The sequence below is a fragment of the Furipterus horrens genome, unplaced genomic scaffold (genome assembly GCF_987537825.1).
Source record: "Furipterus horrens unplaced genomic scaffold, mFurHor1.1.pri manual_scaffold_2, whole genome shotgun sequence".
NCBI classification, from domain to species: domain Eukaryota; kingdom Metazoa; phylum Chordata; class Mammalia; order Chiroptera; family Furipteridae; genus Furipterus; species Furipterus horrens.
In genome coordinates, this window is record NW_028327172.1 from 62690924 (window position 1) to 62703756 (window position 12833).

General features: G+C 40.6%; 1 long non-coding RNA gene across 1 annotated transcript; it reads left to right on the forward strand.

Annotated features, from left to right (window-relative positions):
• Positions 1 to 499: 499 nt before the first annotated feature.
• Positions 500 to 10487, forward strand: LOC150018678 (uncharacterized). The gene is made up of 7 exons (XR_016509214.1): positions 500 to 963; positions 3108 to 3191; positions 7222 to 7353; positions 7507 to 7904; positions 8013 to 8213; positions 8484 to 8551; positions 10234 to 10487. It is a non-coding gene; the product is annotated as an uncharacterized LOC150018678 (long non-coding RNA).
• The last annotated feature ends 2346 nt before the right edge of the window (positions 10488 to 12833 follow it).

A 12833-nucleotide genomic window follows, 5' to 3' on the forward strand; every position in this document is an offset into this window, starting at 1 on the left:
CCAGGCCTGCCTTGGCTGCCACAGGCCCCAGGGCTCAGAACAAGCGTAGGCTTGGAGGCACTAGTGCGCCCGCCTTAAATCCCATCCGCGGACCTGCACCCAAGCAGAGCTCCCATCCTTCCACCCAAGGGATCGGCAGCACCACTGCCATGGTGGCCTGGAAGCGCTCTCACCAGGGCACCCTCCTCAGGACCACAGGCCCCAGGGCTCAGAACAAGTGTAGGCTTGGAGGCACTAGTGCGCCTGCCTTAAATCCCATCCGCGGACCTGCACCCAAGCGGAGCTCCCATCCTTCCACCCAAGGGCTCGGCAGCACCACCACCAAGGTGGCCTCTAGTGTGGTGTCCCTCTCAGCCTCCACCCCCAGGGGCACTGCCTCTGCTGTGAACTCGGCAAGAACTCAGAGGACCACCAGCCTACCTATCACTGGGGCGGTCAGTGCGATCACTGGGGCAGTCAGTGCGGGCCCATTGGTGAGCACATCCGCAGGCTTGGCTGCCAGACCAGCCTCTGACAGCGCGGTGATCCCCATGGACACCACCCCAGCTCCCTAGCTCTCCTCTCTGGGACCCCTCTCTGGCACTCGTGGGAAAAGCCTTGCTGTCAGGGCCCCACCATCGCTTTGCCAGAAAACCACTGGCCCTTCAACCCAGTTTTTACTGAAGAACTAAGAACTTGGAGCTCCAACGCAGGCTCTTTTGTCTGCGAGGTGTCGTGAATACAATCATGAAACCCAAGAGAGCATCACAGCACAGGCTTCATTCATGGCCAGAGGATGGAGGAGAGGGAGTTGAAATTCGCAAATCAACCTCTCATTTCGCTGGGGTCTGAGAGGTTGCATATATAACAGGAGGTTGGCAATGAGGGCGCAGTGCAGGCTATTAAGAAGGAGGAATCCTCATGGTCTTTCTGGGAAAGGAGGAAGCTGGCAACTGGAGAAACCAAGGAAGAGAAGCACAAATGGTAAGGATCTGGGTCAATGTGATGGCCTACTTTCTCCTCTTACATTATGTCATATTGTATAACTTGAAGGGACAAAAAAGTATAGCACGGCCTCCCAGGTGCTGGTGCCAAAGGTGCCACTTGGGTTTGGCAGCTGGGCCAGGACCCCTGGAGTTGCCTTCGGCCTGACAGACTCCTCCCCTCTTTAGCACTGCAGTTCCTGACTTCTGGTCAGAGGCGGATTTAGGTTGGTTGAGCCCCTGGATAGGGAAGAAAATATTGGGCCCCTTAAAAAAAAGAGAGAGAGAGAGAGACAGACAGGGAAAATAAAAGTACATGTTACCCATATTTTATGCAGCATAGTAATGAAACCAAACTTGGTGTCTTTAGAAAAGTGTGAAGTTGGGGTTTTGCGAGGCCCTTCAGAAGTCAGGGGCCCAGGGCGCGTGCCCGCTGCGCCCACCCTTAAAGCCGTCTCTGCTTCTGGTAGGGCTGCAGGGCCCCAATTACTTGTTTAGAATTGATATTTCAGAAGGACTTAGAATGATTTATTTAAGATTCATTCATGTTTAAATCAGTAGTGTGTTACTTTTTCTTGTTGATCAGTATTTCATTGTATGGCTATACCACCGTTTGTTTATTCACATGCCATGAAAGGTCTGACAAGTTTCAAAATTGTCTTTTATGCTAACTATTCTAATAGGTAAACACTGGTATGTCGCTGGGGTATTGATTTGTAGTTTCCTAATGATTCATGAGGATTTTCTTTTCATATGCTTATTACCATGCACAGATTTTCTTTGGGGCAGAATCTTCAGACCTCTTTCTCACTTCAATTGGCAGTTCTTTGTTTTGTTGTTGTTGTTTTAATTTAAAGGTTTTTCACATATTCTGGGCACGTATTTATCAAAAGTGGGAGCCGTCCAATTTTGTTGTTTTTCAACATTGCTTTGGCTATTTGGGGCTCCTTGCAATTGCATGTGAATTGGATGACCAGCTTTTCTATTTATGTCAAAAGGGTGATGAAATTTTGATTGAAATCGCATTGAATCTGTACTCATTTAGATAGTATTGATATCTCGATAATTTGTCATCTGACCCATGAACACAGAATACCATTCTATTTATTCGGACATTTTAAATTTATTTCATCCGTTCTTTATAGTTTTCAGTGTACAAGACTTTCATAACTTTCATATCCTTGGTTAAGTTTATTTCCAGTATTTAGTTCTTTGAAATGCTATTGAAATGGAATTGCTCTTTAATTTTCTTCATGGATTGTCACTGGCTGGTGTATAGAGACACAACAGACTTTTGTATGTTGATCTTAGGACCTGCAAATTTGCTCATTTCATTTGTTGTTGCCACAAGTAGATCTGTGGTAGATTCTTTGAAAGATTATATATATCTATGGAATCATACCATCAGTGATATAATTTTACTTCTTCCTTTTCGATTTGGGTGCCTTTTGTTTCTCTTCCTTGTCTAATTGCTCTGGCTAGAAGTTTAGTATAATATTGAATAGTGGTGGTGAAAATAGGAATCCTCGTTTTGTTCCTGATCCTGGTGGGAAAGCTTTCAGTCCTTCAATATTGATTTTGTTGTTTTCTGTGGGGTTTTCATAGGTTACCTTTATTATGTTGAGGAAGTTCCTGTCTATTTATGGTTTTCTCACTGTTTTGTTTTGTTTTTCAAATCATGAAAGAGCATTATATTTTGTTCAATGCCTTTTCTGTGTTTATTGAGGTGATCAATAATTAATTTCATTCCATTAGTGTCTATTGTATGGACTGATTTTCTTATATTGACCTTCTTGCATTCCTAAGATAAATCCTACTTGCTCATGGTATATAAACCTTTTTACCTGCTTCAGATTCAGTTTGTTAGTATCTTGTTGAGAAGTGTTTCATCTACACTCATTAAAATGTATCCTGGCTATTATAATTTTTTTGGGGGGGGAATGTGTGTCTTTATCTGGCCTTGGTATAAAAAAACTGGTGATCTCATCGAATGAGTTAGGAAGGGTTCCCTTCTATTCTGTTTTGGAAGAATTTGAGAGATATTGGGGTTACTTCTTCTTCCGTGTTTAATTGTGTTCTGAAAGTCTTTTGTCCTTTCTTTTTTTCCTATCCTCCTGTGATGATAATTTTTTTATTGCTTTTTAGAGAAAGACAGGAAGCGGGAGAGAGAGGCATCGATTGGTTGACATTTTGTACATGCATTGACCAAGAAATGGACCCACAGCCTAGGTATGTGCCTTGACCAGTAATCAAACCCACAACCTTTCAGTTATGGGATGACGCTCCAGCCCACTGAGACACCCTAGCCAGAGCTCAGGTCTTTTTTTTTTTTTTAACTGCTCCACATCATTTCTCACAACTGCTTTTTCTTCATCCCATTAGTTTAGATATGCTGTGTCTTCATTTTTCATGGTCTCTAAGCTCTTCCAGTGGATTTCAAACAGTTGTTTGACGTCTTTGACTAGTCTATTTTCTGAACTTTCTCAGGAATTTTTTCAGTCAGTATTTTTTTTTTTTAATGGGCCATACTTTTTACATTTGCTAATGCCTTGTGATTTTCTTCTTGAAAATGGGATGTCTTACTATTATACTGCAACTTTGGAAATCAGATTTTTCCCTTGTCCAGGGTTTGACTGATTTTTTTTGTGATGGTCAAAGGTTATAGTAGTCCATTTTCCAGGGGCTTGCTGAGCTATTTTTAGAGAGGATGTATTTCTTGCTATGCGTGGTCATTGAAGACTGCTCCTCAGCATATGTTCGAGTAGTGTTTGGAGAGAGATCTTGAATACCAGGAGTCAGAAAACGAGAGAGTACACCTTTTTTCAGTCTTTGAAGATTGGCTGTTAAGGCTGTCCCTCAGCACTTAGCCAGGTTTGCACTGAGCCAAGGGATCAGCCGAAAGTGAAAGCTTATTTATTCAAAGGTAATTTTTGAGCAAGCATGTTACCCGAGGCATGCATGTGGCTTTCTAAATTCCCCAGATAGATGGGTGATTTTGAGTGCTCTAATTTCCCAATAAAAGCTCTCCCCCCATTCCCCCCGCCCCCCCCCCCCCACTATGCATTTTGCAATCTGTTGTATGCCTCAACCAGAATCTTTTGGTCCAGGCAGCTACAGGTTGTTGGCCAGCTTAATGGCTTCAAGCAATGCCCGGGTCTTTTCCAGCCTTCAGGGAGCTCTCAGACAGCTTTAGAACAGACCTACACAATAATTAGCAAATAGGTCTTGCTCTGCTTTCTCCAGACCTAAGGACCAGGATCCCACCCTGGGAACTGGGGAATGCAGTTTTCATGACTACAGCCAAGCTGGGAGGTGGGGAGTGGCCCAAGAGCAAGGGAAATCACCACAAAGCTTTCCTACCGTTTTTAAGTAACCTTTTTTAAAAATTGCTTGATTGCTGTGAACCTTTGACCATTTATAAAGTTCTAACAAAATACAGTTGATTTAAAAAAATTACTGTTTAGTAGAAACGATTTTCATTTTATACTGTTCTTGGAGGGTGTTCCTGACAGGCTGCAGAACTGCTGCACTCTTTATTAAAAGTTTTTAAAATTTAGTTTTTAATTACAGTTTACATACAATATTATATTAGTTCCACATAGTACAATATAGTGGTTGACTATATTCCTGATGCCATACCTCACATCCTCATGTTTATTTTTATAACTGGCAGTCTCTACTTCCTAATCCCTTTCACCTTTTTCACCCATTCATTTGTTCCCACTTCCATCCAGCGACTGTCAGTTTGTTCTCTATGAGTTTGTTTCTGTGGGTGAGATTGTAAGTTGGCACAGCTACTATGGAAAACAGTACGGAGCTTTCTTAAAAAATTCAAACCAGAACTACCATATGACACAACACTTCCACTCTGGATATTTATCAGAAAAAAACTCCAAAAAAGATTTATGTTCCTTTATGTTCTCTGCAGCATTATTTACAATAGCCAAGAATTAGAAGCAACCTAAGTATACATCAGTAGATGACTGGATTAAGAAGGTGTGGTACACATGCACACACACACACACAGAGGAATATTACTCAGCCATTAAAAAGAATGAAATTTTGCCATGTTAGATACCATATGATTTCACTTACATGTGGAATTTTTAAATAAAAAGAACAAACAAAACAGAAACAAAGCCAGGGTCCTGCTTGTTTTTCAATGTTTCTTTTCTAGGGGAGATTGGAGCTGCCGTATTGCTGATGCCACTTCTGTTTTGGCTTTAAGGAATTGATTATGAAATTGACTTGTATGTCGAGCCATATTAGAATTAGAGCTGCTGAATTAAAATGACGTTTGAATGAGTTTCCTAGAACTTAACTGGCTTTTTTCTATGTTAGGTCTCCTCATTTTATTGATGTGTCATTGCATAGTTTGTCCCTCTGCTGTGACCTGGTAAGCCGGGTTTGCAGCACAGCAATAACTTACTGTAAGGATGCTTTAGAAAACTGTCTTGGTGATGTTGTCGCTACACTTCTACTCTACCCCTTGCGGATGAGCAGATGGAGGTTCGGGAACAGGTTATTTTGTAAACCATCTTCAAACTGATATTTGAAATACATGTATTAAGTCTTTCTGGGAAGAGCTGAGTGTTTTATGTGTCACTCGTGTAATTCATAATTGCAGTGAAAGTATTTTTTGGAAAATGGTGGGAAAACATTCTCAATTAACTTTATTGTAAACATTCAGTTACTGAACACTTCATAACTTTGATCTAATGAGAAACCTGATAGTTTCTGTCTTTCATGGTGAAATGTAGAGAGTTTGCACAGGATGGCATGTGAGATATTCCTTAAATTAAATGTTTCAGTAATATTGGCATTTTTATACCTCAGTGCCCATTCTGTAGAAGCACTTTTAACTGTTTGTTGAATTATTTGAAGGCATGGAACAGTAATAGCTGGGTACCTTAGAAATAACTGGAATATTTTATCTGAATTAGATAAAATTAGCAGAGTTGTTATCATTTATTACAATGTGTTTGGTTATTTTACTTTCAAATAGAATTAAGCCATCTTTCTCCTTTTGTTTTTTTCTTTTTAAACTAGGTTTACGTATCGGACTTGTTGAAATACTTAGTGATAGGTAACAAGGATAATGGAAAGATCCATATCATGATTAAACTTCTAGATCCTTTTCCTGATTGTGCTGGCTTTAAGGATTTACGTATTACTCAGCAGAAAATAAAACACAGTAGAGGAGGACCTTTTTCACTTTTGGAAGTAATAATTATTCCATCATCTTACTATTTTATATAGTACCTTTGTACCTTTTCCAAAGCTCTAAAGCTCTGAATGTGAAAAACTGAATTTTTAAAAACAATTATGAGAAAAGAGCCCTAACCGGGTGGCTCAATTGACTGGGTGTCATCCCTCAAGGCAACAGGTTGCAGGTTCGATTCCTGGTCAGGACACATGCCTGGGTTGCAGGTTTGGTCCCCGGTCAGAGTGCACGCAAGAAGCGGCCAGTCGATGTTTCTCTCTCGCATTGATGTTTCTTTCCATCTCTTTTCCCCTTCGTTTCCCTCTGTCTAAAAATAAATACATAAAATCTTTAACAATGTATGATGAAAAGATAGCATGAGATCAGCCCTCTTAAATGAGAAGCTGAATCTTAATATACCCTCTTACATTGCAGTCAAGGTATAAATATCAAAGTTTCTTGATAAACATTGGAATTTAAATATTGAAGAGATGTGATATAATGTGTGCTTGATTTTTACATGCATAAGATACATGAATATCTCCAAATTTCCATCTGATCCTTTGAGGAACAATTGAATGTTTGAGATAAATAGATATTTAACACTTTAAAGAGTTTTTGAAGTTTGAGTTCGGTTTTAACCTTTATAAACTTCAGAATTATATTCAGGTAAATTTTTCTTATGAACTTTATTCTACCTTGAAAATTATAATCTGCATTTTGCTCAGTACAAAATGAAAATACAGGTAAGTACACAAAGACCTAAAACTAGAGTTACAGTACTGAATAAATAATAATTTGTGCTTTTCGTTCATTGAGTATGCTATAACATTTAAAAATTCTATGTTGTCATGAGGGAGTCTATTAGAATGTAAATGAAAACATTGTAGGATCTGAAATGGAAGAAATAATTTACCTCTAATGTGTTTCATAGTAATAGTGAGATGAGTCGGTGTTTATAAAAGGCACCGACTAATTTTTTTTTGAATTATATTTCACAGACTTAAACCGAAACATGCCAAAAACCATTCCATCTTTAACTAATCTCTCTTTCAGGAAATTAACCACTTTCTCTCAGTGAGTATTTGGGATGCACTTCCAAGGATAAGCCATGAAATATTGAAGGCTCTTTGAAGACGACTAGGACAGCATAAAGCCAGATGATGGAGCTTAAGAGATCATCGCAGGGTACTACTTTTATTATATTTTGTTCGTTATTTATTAATTTTTAAAGTTTTGTATTTAAATAATTTTATTTTTTAGAGAGTGGAGAAGGCAGGGAGAAAGAGAGGGAGAGAAACATGTTGTGAAAGAGAAACATCCTTTGGTTGCCCGTTGCAGGCACCCGAACCAGACAGAACCTGCAAGCTACACGTGTGCCCACTGCTTCTGGGGTAAAAGCCCCAGGCCTCTGGCGCACCCCTACCCAAGAATCTTTGCAAGTGCCTGCCCATTTTTTCCCCGACCCCTACTGGGAATTCCAACTGTATCCCAGCAACAGTCCCACCTGTCACTTCTTGGCTTTCGACTGTGTTGTTGGCTGCTGGAGAAGCTTTCTGGGATCCTGCTCTCTGAGAACAGATCTACTGGCCAGCCCAAAGGGCAATTACCTGGGCAGATTCTGCCCCAACCCCGCACCCTGGGTACAGGGGAGCCAACACCGAGACCATAATGCCGCTGACCCACCGGCGGCCCCTGGTTGTCCAGGCGCCTCCCTCTCCTCTGTGGCCATCCTGCAGGTACCTCCCCCCGGGGCCTCCATGCTGGGTTCCCACGTGCCTGAAACTGTGTTTCAGGATCCCTCAGGCCCTGTGGTCTTTCCTGGGGACCCTCCCTTCCCTTTGCAGGCATAGCCACCAGTGGGCTTGTGTGGAGAACAGGGAAAACGTGGGTGAGCAGGAGGAAGACTTCACTGTCCCAGAGAGTCAGACTGATGGCTCTGAGGAAGCACCCGAACCAGACAGAACCTGCAAGCTGCACGTGTGCCCACTGCTTCTGGGGTAAAGGCCCCAGGCCTCTGTGCAGGCCGGTTTGTCAAAGCACAGGAGGTACCGATAATATTTCACATTTTTTTCTCACAGCACGGAGGAAATAAAAAGTAGACTTAAAAGGTAGCCATGCCGAGATTATTACATGTTTTTCTATTTCCTTCATAGACTGTTTTGTTTGGATCTGAGGGATTATAGTCCTTTCATATGTACATGTAGGCATACAATCTTTTTTCTTTCTTTTGTTATTATAACTGAAAAAGTTGAATTGTTGGGTATTTCCTTATGCATTGTTTTGGTTTTGTTTGTTTTTAACTGGGTCGAATCGAGGTGAGGCTGCAAGCAAAATAATACATATCAAGAGGAGTAGGAGACCTCAGCTGGTCAAAAGGATTGAGGTACTTTGTGATGCTTCTATGATCTTAGCAAACTTTTATGCCATTCAGTGGAACCTGGTTCCTTCCCCTAGGAGACTTTCATATAGTCCTGATAATGAGTGACATCGTGAGAGTTTGCTTTTCGTATACACAATGGTCCCAACCTAAAACTTACATACACAGAATGTGTGAGGGTTCGTGGAGACTGGTTAGAAGAAACCTGCTTTAAAATGCCACAGTCCTCAGGAAGACTGACCTACAAAACATAAGATTTTCTCGCAGCCCTTAAAACAGTTGTGGGGCACGAATACACTTGATCTTTCCATCAAGGCCAAATTTATTTCAAAACCAAATAAGGTATGATTTCACTCTTCTGTATGTTATTATTGCGCCAGCTCTATGCATCTTTAGGGCACAATGACACAGAATGCTACAAAAGAAGGAGAATTTTTGGAAAATGAGCTCCAGTGGGCTGTCCTTTGCTTTGCACCAGCAGCTCCTCTGGTAGTTTGTGATTATTTCTCCATTCATTAGTCTACAAAACCAGCTGATTGAGGAATGTGCCCGTCAGCCTTTGCTCTTCATTTGTAGTCCAGCCACTCCTCAAGAAATATTAGGACTTCAGAACCCCAACCCGTTTCCACCTTCATGTTTCTCCCTCTTAGTTCTTTAGTTTAACTAATTTTGGAAATAGTTACCTCACTAAGTAAGTGTAACATGAAAAGCATAATGTAATTATCTCTAAATTGTACAGAGCCCTTTGTTTTTGCACAGCTCTGTACAAATTTAAACTGTATCAGAGTTTTTCCAAAGTCCAGAAAAGGCTGCGCTTCATGTAACTGAGCTGATTCCTCAATGAGTTAAACATTAGTGTAAGTAGTCCTTGACCTGAGTGATTAGACGCCTTTAGAATCTGTAAATATGACATACATGACTACGTTTTCCTGAAGGCGGTGGCATTGGCCATAAGTGATGATGGAGAAAGCAGCGATAGGGGCAGCCCATCACAGACAATAGTGTGGGGAAGGCTGGGAGGGGGGTAGAGGGAGGTCTGGGCGCAGGTGGGCAACGCTGGGGACCATGGAGGGGCATCTGTAACAGTGTCAAAAATAAAAGCAAAAGGAAATGGAAAGCGGAATGCATTTCTCTCATTAGCATGGTTCTCAGATATTCAGTACCACAGAAGTGAAAACGACAATACACGAAATCCTCCGAATTTGGTAACAGATTCTCCTGAAGAATGCCAAAGAGGAAGTGGGCCTCATGAGGGAAGAGAGCATTCAGACCAGAGACAGGTAACTAAGTGTCTATACGTGACAAGATGTACAGATGCACACTGACTGTGTATATACAGATACATGGAACCCAAAGCATGAAATTATGCCTTGGTTCTAAGCTCATTGTAGACTGTAGGGATGTTAGGTTTTTGTTTTGTTTTGCTTTTCTGATTTTTTGGTATCGTAGATGAAAAGGGATAGGTGTTGAAATTAAATACAAAAGAGTTATAATTAATATAACTCTCATAGCAATAGAATTGATACAGTTAAATCTTTTATTCAGGCCTGCCTTTGGTCTGTTTATTTTAGTGTAAGTAGGGAATAAAGTTAACTAAATGCCTTAGGTAGTCTATTTTGTCTTGGGTTGCCTACGAAAGCTTTTGAAATGCACAAACTTGGTTTGTGAAGATTTGTATTTATTTTTAGAGAGAGATGAAGGGAAGGAGAAAGGGAGAGAAACATCCATCCGTTGCCTCTGGAATGCAGCCTGCCTGGGGACGGAACCTGCAACCCAGACATGTGACCTGACCCGGAATCGAACGGAAGACATTTCACTTTGGGGGACGATGCCCAACCACCTAGCCACACCGGTCCGTCAGGGCTGCCCAAACTCATTTCAAGATGAAAAGTAAAACAATAAACACAACAAATAACATGAAAAAAAAGTAAATTTATTTTTCTATAATCTTTAGAATTTTGCCTTTTTCTGCCTTTTTAATTTAACTTATGTGTATATATCACATATGGTTTTGTAGTTCTATACCATCTGATGGCTTTTCTGTTTTTCTGTAATTATTCAATGCAAAATACGCAGTAAAAGTTCCGCGAGAGCCGGGGCTGGATGGATGTGCTCTTTGTGCACTGCAAGAAGATCGTATAGTTTCTTCTGTAAAGCCCTTGAAACTTACATCAATGCCTGTTAAGTGAGGAAGGGCACGCTATGGGGACATTTCATCATTGTTCTCTCCAGCTTGAAAGTTCGGGTGTTTCTGAAGTTAATGGCATGATGAAGGCAAGTTGTCTATTTCAACCCAATATTCTACCCTGTGCAATAAAAGCTTTGACACAAATCTGTCCTTGTCATGGGTTATGCACACTTCTTTATACCCCGAGCTCTTGGCTCAGTGCTCCTAGTTCACATGGCTTCAAGTACACACAGTTTTTCTTAGGTAACTCTAATGATGCAGTTCTCTAGGGAGATGATTAAGGTCAGTCTTTTCCTATGTCTTTGTCTTTGCCATTGGAAAGTACAGAAAATGCTAGATTGGGGAATTAGAAAAACAGTTCAAAATGATGTGATCACAGGTGGGTTCCCCCCGGGCTATCTTCTTCTTTATGCTTTTCTGGAATTTTTACAGTGAATTACTTTTGTAAATGAAAAGAAAAAAATTTCCCCCTCGAGTACATTGTATACATTCTTGATAAAAGCAAAGGAGATACCAATAATACTTCACTTTTTTTCTCTCGCAGCACTGAGCAAATAAAAAATAGATTTAAAAGGCAGCCATGCCCAAATTATTACATCTTTATATATTTCATTCATACAGGGATCTGAGGGATTATAGTGCTTTGTTGTCTACATGTGTACATACACTTTTTATTTCTTCTTTTATTATAACTTAAAATTTGAAGTTTTGAGTATGTTGTTATGCATTGCTTTTTGTTTTTGTTTTCATTAATTGGTTCCAATCTAGGCTGCAAAGGAAATAATACGTACCATCAGGAGTAGGAGACCTCAGTGGGTCAGAGGTATTGAGGCACTTTGTGATGCTTCTATTATACTAGCAAACTTTGATGCCACTCAGTGGAAGACTCAGAGAAATATGTGTGTAAAGAATGAGCATTCACTTCCGGCTATGTTACTTCCTGTGGGCATATATTAATTTTGGAACCCATATGTAAATATCTTTAAGATCACTAGCGATACTGTAATTACAGATATGAAGGTCCTGATGATTCCAATTCACACGTGACCCAAAACTTAATTTTTAACTAATAGCTTCAACCCCCTCCGCTTTTCCACTTGATATCCTTTGGTGCGACTGATAATAAATGACTGCACTGACTTCATTATTTGATTTCTCTGGGTAATCTTCTGTTGCAGAGAATTGTATAGAAGCAAGTCTTTTAACTGAATAGCTGAGAGTTTTTCGGGTCAAAAGTGTTTTAAAATGGCGTTAGTTACTCACTGTGCCCTTGGAGTGAAAAGTGAAAAGTCTTCCGTTTCCTCCATGGAATGTCTTGCACGTAATCCATCCCTCTTCTTGCTGTGTCTGTCCAATAACTATATGCTGCTGTAGTTTTTGGTTATACGCCTTCACTTATCAGTATCTTTCTCTGCGTGCTTTAATAATGATATTGCTTTTTCTGTTCAGAATCATAGCTTTCCATTGAAATTGTTACTACTTTGAAATAAGAATTAGACTTCTCGTTGTATTCCTCTAAGCAAACAAAAAATATCATCAAATCCTTTAGTTCCTTTTAAATAGTAATATGGCAGGAGTATATTATGTCATTAGCTAATGTAATTACTCTTTTAAAAAGCATGTAATTATTTTAAGGTGCTCAGCCTGGCCCTCAGGTGGAATGTGGTCTGCTAAGCAGTGGCAGGTAACCTGCAGATGCAGTGTAAGCCATGCTGACCATTGCATGCTCTGACCCTGAGCTGCATCGTGTCCGGAGCCCTAGGGTCTTCGTTTCTAAGTCAGGGCCTACATCGCGGATCAGCCACAGGTCGGGTCTGTGGCCTCTGCTGAATGGGGCTTTAATTCAGTGCTATTCCTCCATTTTTGGTTGTCCCTGAAACCTCTTTACTTTAAATACAAAAGACATAAGTCGTTTAAGTTTTAGTTTGAAATGAGAGGTGCGGTGGGGCATGGATTTCTCAGGTAGAGTGAGAGCAATCAACCATGCAGTCTATACTCTGAGCTGAGAAGAGAGGGAGGAGAGGCCAATAGACTCGAACTCTCAATGAGTTTGAAAACTGTTTAATAAGTGTGCAGGAGAAGAGGTTTGATTAAAATGTG